Raw genomic sequence first — 6000 nt, 5'->3', positions numbered from 1 at the left:
ACTCAGGTGTTACCATTGCAGAACCCTCACAGGACTTTCTTCTGACTTGTCAATCTTTGCTCTTTTGTTTCTTTGAAAATAAGTTGGACACACCCAGGCAATTTAAGAGCCATTCACACCTTATCACTTGACAGCCAGTTGGACTAACCACCCAATTAAACCTCAAAGTGCTCCAAGGTTTGAACAATCCTTCAGAGGTTAAATGCCTGGGACTCCCAATAAGTCAGTCAGAACTGACCAAAAAGCATCAGTTTGCTATGAAAACAAGTTGTATCTGATCATATTAAGGTGTCAACTGTACTTATGAAATGGGTTCCTTCTTGTCTGTTGTTGATATGCACTGTAGTTAAGTCTGTTGTTCCTCGGGGGTTTTGAACTATAAAAAATCCCATTAGTTAGCGAATTCTTACTATAATGATGGTGGTTCTGTAGACAAAGAATCTACCAAGATGCGTGGGTCCAGTCGGTTGATTCCAAAAATCCAATCAAACTCAGGTGTTACCATTGCAGAACCCTCACAGGACTTTCTTCTGACTTGTCAATCTTTGCTCTTTTGTTTCTTTGAAAATAAGTTGGACACACCCAGGCAATTTAAGAGCCATTCACACCTTATCACTTGACAGCCAGTTGGACTAACCACCCGAATTAAACCTCAAAGTCGCTCAAGGTTTGAACAATCCTTCAGAGGTTAAATGCCTGGGACTCACAATCAGTCAGAACTGACCAACAGGTATCAGTTTGCTATGAAAACAAGTTGTATCTGATCATCTTAAGGTGTCAACTATACTTGTAAGATGGCCTCATTCTACTGTACATCCGTTGTTATATGCACTGTAGTTAAGTCTGTTTTCCCTCGGGGGTTGTGACCTGTAAAAAATCCTGTTGCTTTCAAGCTGTGATGGCCGAGAGGTTAAGTCGTTGGACTCGAAATCCAATGGGGTTTCCCCGCGCAGGTTCAAACCCTGCTCACAGCGAATTGTATCCATGGCAATGTTTATTCTGTTGATGCCACACCCATTCACACCTTGTCACATGACAGCCAAGTGAACTAACAAGCCACATTTAAGCTCAAAGCCCCTCAAATTGTATCCGATTCTTCAGAGGTTAAATACTTGGGATTCCCAATCAATCAGCAGTTGATACACTTAAATAAGGGTCCTTCCAAAACAAGGGCATCAGTATGCTATGAACAAAGCTCTTGTCAAATCATCTAAAGGTGTCAATTGTACTTGTGAGATGGGCTCTTTGTTGTTGGATATGCACTGAAGTTAAGTATGTTGGAGCTTGAAATCCAATGGGGTTTCCCCTCGTAAGTTCAAACCCTATTCACAGCGAATTCTTACTATAATGATACTGATTCTTTAGACATAAAATCTACCAAGATGCATGGTTCTAGTAGGTTGACACCAAAGATCCAATTAAACTCAGGTGTTACCATTGCAGAACCCTCACAGGATCTTCTTCTTACTGGTCAATCGTTGCTCTTTTGTTTTTTTTGAAAATAAGTTGGGCACACCCAGGCAATTTAAGAGCCATTCACACCTTATCACTTGACAGCCAGTTGGATTAACCACCCAAATTAAACCTCAAAGTTGCTCAAGGTGTGAACAATCCTTCAGAGGTTAAATGCCTGGGACTCCAAATGAGTCAGTCAAAACTGACCAACAGGCATCAGTTTGCTATGAAAAAAAGTTGTATCTGATCATCTTAAGGTGTCCTTCTACTGTACATCCGTTGTTGATATGCACTGTAGTTAAGTCTGTTGTCCCTTGTGACATGAAAAGGTTCAAGGTTTGAACAATCCTTCAGAGGTTAAATTCCTGGGACTCCCAATAAGTCTCCCAATTGAAATCTATGGCGTTATATATGTGTCACATTCCTGAGCGAGTAATTGTATGTTTTGAGCGCAGAGAACTATATTTTGCAAGCACATTACATTACATTTTGAACAGAAATTAACACTCGCAAAAAATAATTTAGTTTGAGTAAACAAAAACCTATTTCGGGCACAATAAATGTATTTGCATGTCTTTCTCTGCTCGCAGGTAAAAGCTGCTGCGCTCCGGTCCTGTCTCCCTCGCTCTCAACCTCTTCTCTCTGCGTGCTCAAGACACGCTCGCTCAGATTTTCACAGCGTTATAAGTGTGCCACAAAACCAACCAATCGCAGAATCAAAAGGTCAATTCTGATTGGCTGTTCACCTCCAATTAGATCGCAAGTAGCAGGAAAGACATATCTACAGGGAAACAGTTTTTGACACAACACCTGCAGTGAGCGAGCGTGTCTAGAGTTGAGCGCGCAGAGAGAAGAGGTTGAGAGCGAGGGAGACAGGACCGGAGCGCAGCAGCTTACATTTATTGTGCCCGAAATAGGTTCTTGTTTACTCAAACTAAATCATTTTTTGCGAGTGTAAATTTCTGTTCAAAATGTAATGTAATGTGCTTGCAAAATATAGTTCTCTGCGCTCAAAACATACAATTACTCGCTCAGGAATGTGACACATATATAACGCCATAGAAATCCAATGGGGTTTCCCCTCGTAGGTTCAAACCCTACTCACAGCGAATTCTTACTATAATGATGGTGGTTCTGTAGACAAAGAATCTACCAAGATGCATGGTTCCAGTTGGTTGATGCCAAAGATCCAATCAAACTCAGGTGTTACCATTGAAGAACCCTCACAGGATCTTCTTCCGACTGGTCAATCTTTGCTCCTTTGTTTCTTTGAGAATAAGTTGGACACATCCAGGCAATTTAAGAGCCATTCACAACTTATCACTTGACAGCCAGTTGGACTAACCACCCGAATTAAACCTCAAAGTCGCTCAAGGTTTGAACAGTCCTTCAGAGGTTAAATGCCTGGGACTCACAATCAGTCAGAACTGACCAACAGGTATCAGTTTGCTATGAAAACAAGTTGTATCTGATCATCTTAAGGTGTCAACTATACTTGTAAGATGGCCTCATTCTACTGTACATCCGTTGTTGATATGCACTGTAGTTAAGTCTGTTGTCCCTCGGGGGTTGTGACCTGTAAAAAATCCTGTTGCTTTCAAGCTGTGATGGCCGAGAGGTTAAGGCGTTGGACTCGAAATCCAATGGGGTTTCCCCGCGCAGGTTCAAACCCTGCTCACAGCGAATTGTATCCATGGCAATGTTTATTCTGTTGATGCCACACCCATTCACACCTTGTCACATGACAGCCAAGTGAACTAACAAGCCACATTTAAGCTCAAAGCCCCTCAAATTGTATACGATTCTTCAGAGGTTAAATACCTGGGATTCCCAATCAATCAGCAGTTGATACACTTAAATAAGGGTCCTTCCAAAACAAGGGCATCAGTATGCTATGAACAAAGTTCTTGTCAAATCATCTAAAGGTGTCAATTGTACTTGTGAGATGGGCTCTTTGTTGGAATGCACTGAAATGAAGTATGATGGAGCTTGAAATCCAATGGGGTTTCCCCTCGTAGGTTCAAACCCTATTCACAGCGAATTCTTACTATAATGACACTGATTCTTTAGACATTGAATCTACCAAGATGCATGGTTCTAGTAGGTTGACACCAAAGATCCAATTAAACTCAGGTGTTACCATTGCAGAACCCTCACAGGATCTTCTTCTTACTGGTCAATCTTTGCTCTTTTGTTTCTTTGAAAATAAGTTGGGCACACCCAGGCAATTTAAGAGCCATTCACACCTTATCACTTGACAGCCAGTTGGATTAACCACCCAAATTAAACCTCAAAGTCGCTCAAGGTGTGAACAATCCTTCAGAGGTTAAATGCCTGGGACTCCAAATGAGTCAGTCAAAACTGACCAACAGGCATCAGTTTGCTATGAAAAAAAGTTGTATCTGATCATCTTAAGGTGTCAACTACACTTGTAAGATGGCCTCCTTCTTCTGTACATCCGTTGTTGATATGCACTGTAGTTAAGTCTGTTGTCCCTCGGGGGTTGTGACCTGTAAAAAATCCTGTAGCTTTCCAGCTGTGATGGCTGAGAGGTTAAGGCGTTGGACTCGAAATCCAATGGGGTTTCCCCACGCAGGTTCAAACCCTGCTCACAGCGAATTGTATCCATGGCAATGTTTATTCTGTTGATGCCACACCCATTCACACCTTGTCACATGACAGCCAAGTGAACTAACAAGCCACATTTAAGCTCAAAGCCCCTCAAATTGCAAACGATTCTTCAGAGGTTAAATACCTGGGATTCCCAATCAGTCAGCAGTTGATACACTTAAATAAGGTTCCTTACAAAACAAGGGCATCAGTATGCTATCTACAACGTTGTCAAATCATCTAAAGGTGTCAATTGTACTTCTGAGATGGGCTCATTGTTGGAATGCGCTGAAATGAAGTATGACGGAGCTTGGCGGTTCTGGAGTGTAAAACAAGAATTTGTTTTCAAGCTGTGATGGCCGAGTGGTTGGACTTGAAATCCAATGGGGTTTCCCCGTGCAGGTTTAAACCCTGCTCACAGCGTTGTAAGTCTTTAATTGAAGATCATTCCAAACTAATACTATTGAAAATTCGCCTACTTAAAGCTACACATTCCTGATGTAAGAAAAAATACCAAAATCATCTCCTCATTTGAATTGCATCATCGGTCACACCCTTTGTGTCCTGATAAAGACACATAAGATAAGAGCAAGAATTGTTTGTACGATGCAATCCGCTACAGCAGCATCTCTGGCAAGGCTTTCAGTTTTGGGACTTTAACCCTCGGAGGACAAAAGACGCACCGGCGAGTCCAAGCAATATTTGACAATACTCCTACTCAAAAAGCAATATTACAAAATTCCATTTTATACATTTATTTACTATTCTATTTATATATTACGCTACTTTTGTGAACCCAAGACTTTTGTAAACTCATTTCAAGTTCCTAAACAAGTGTAGGTGTGTTTTCAGAAGAGATTTGAGAAATATTTCCGCTTTAGCCCCAAATTATCTCTTTACACTTTGCTCTGGAATAGTTTTGGGCTTCACTATACAGAGAGCTGAGTTTGTTCAGAACATTTTGATATGAAACACACGGGGATCAGTTATATGCAAAAACCCTATAAAGTTGAATACGGCCAGAGACGATTAAAAAATGCCCTTGTTGGAAACACTTAAAAGGGTGATAGAATGATTATATAGGGTATTTCCCACTGTTCCTTAAGGTCTCCTAATAGGGTATGTAACATTGATTGGGCTAAAAATTGCCCGGTTGCTATTTTATGGGGCCTTATGCATCCCTGTGTTTTGGCCCTATTTGGAAAGAGATCTTTTCTTCCAAATATGGTATGGTCATGAATATTTAGATGAGCTGCGCGCTGACTGTTTGACATACACATACATTGGAGACGAGACAGCAGGTCTCATATTTCAGACACAGCAATGTTTTGTTACTAAATTCACTTCTGAGAGAGAAATCAGCTATATAAAGCTCTAATATGGGCAATTTTTACGAAAATTGATGGCTAACTGCAAATATGGTAAGACGTGTCAGACTTCAGGAGGTCCACACAGTCTGACGAGACAGCGGCAGCCCCGCTGCGCTCCATACCCAGGAGAAAGTCACCGTTACTGGGTTACTGGACAACCGGGGCTCGGGGCTCCGCGGAGCTGCCGGCATAACTATAGTATATTTACAGTTTGAATTTCGTCACGCCATTTATATAACAGCTACCCCTAAGGTCTTGCAAAGCTAACACTTGTGTCTGATTTCAATTTAATGTATTTTTGTGAATATGAGGGATTTCATTAGCTGCTAGTGTCCATTCAATTCTATGGGTAAAGATCGTGGCTAGCTGCAGGCCCTGCAGCTCCGTCAGGGCCTCGGCATTTGGTAGTCCAGTAACCCACAAATGGTGACTTTGCGCAGGTATGGAGCGCCGCGGGCTTCCGGTCGTGATTGAGATCCATCTAGCTCACATCGAGCCGGGGTCTGTGAAGGAGGACATGCCGGGCGGCGAGGCAGCACTGGCCGCTGTCACGTTAGCCTGCGGA

At 42.0% G+C, this 6000-nt stretch overlaps 1 protein-coding gene and 3 non-coding genes across 4 annotated transcripts in view; 3 read left to right on the top strand and 1 right to left on the bottom strand.

Moving 5' to 3' along the window:
• The window catches only part of LOC120569021 (double-stranded RNA-specific editase B2-like), a 58891-nt gene that overhangs the window by 41199 nt on the left and 11692 nt on the right, over positions 1-6000 (bottom strand). The window lies entirely within an intron of this gene.
• trnas-cga lies at positions 893-974 on the top strand. The gene has a single exon. It is a non-coding gene; the product is annotated as a tRNA-Ser (tRNA).
• On the top strand, positions 3057-3138 carry trnas-cga. The gene has a single exon. It is a non-coding gene; the product is annotated as a tRNA-Ser (tRNA).
• Positions 3991-4072, top strand: trnas-cga. The gene has a single exon. It is a non-coding gene; the product is annotated as a tRNA-Ser (tRNA).

This window comes from Perca fluviatilis, chromosome 11 (assembly GCF_010015445.1).
Source record: "Perca fluviatilis chromosome 11, GENO_Pfluv_1.0, whole genome shotgun sequence".
Lineage (NCBI taxonomy): Eukaryota > Metazoa > Chordata > Actinopteri > Perciformes > Percidae > Perca > Perca fluviatilis.
This window is presented reverse-complemented; position numbering and strand designations above follow the sequence as displayed.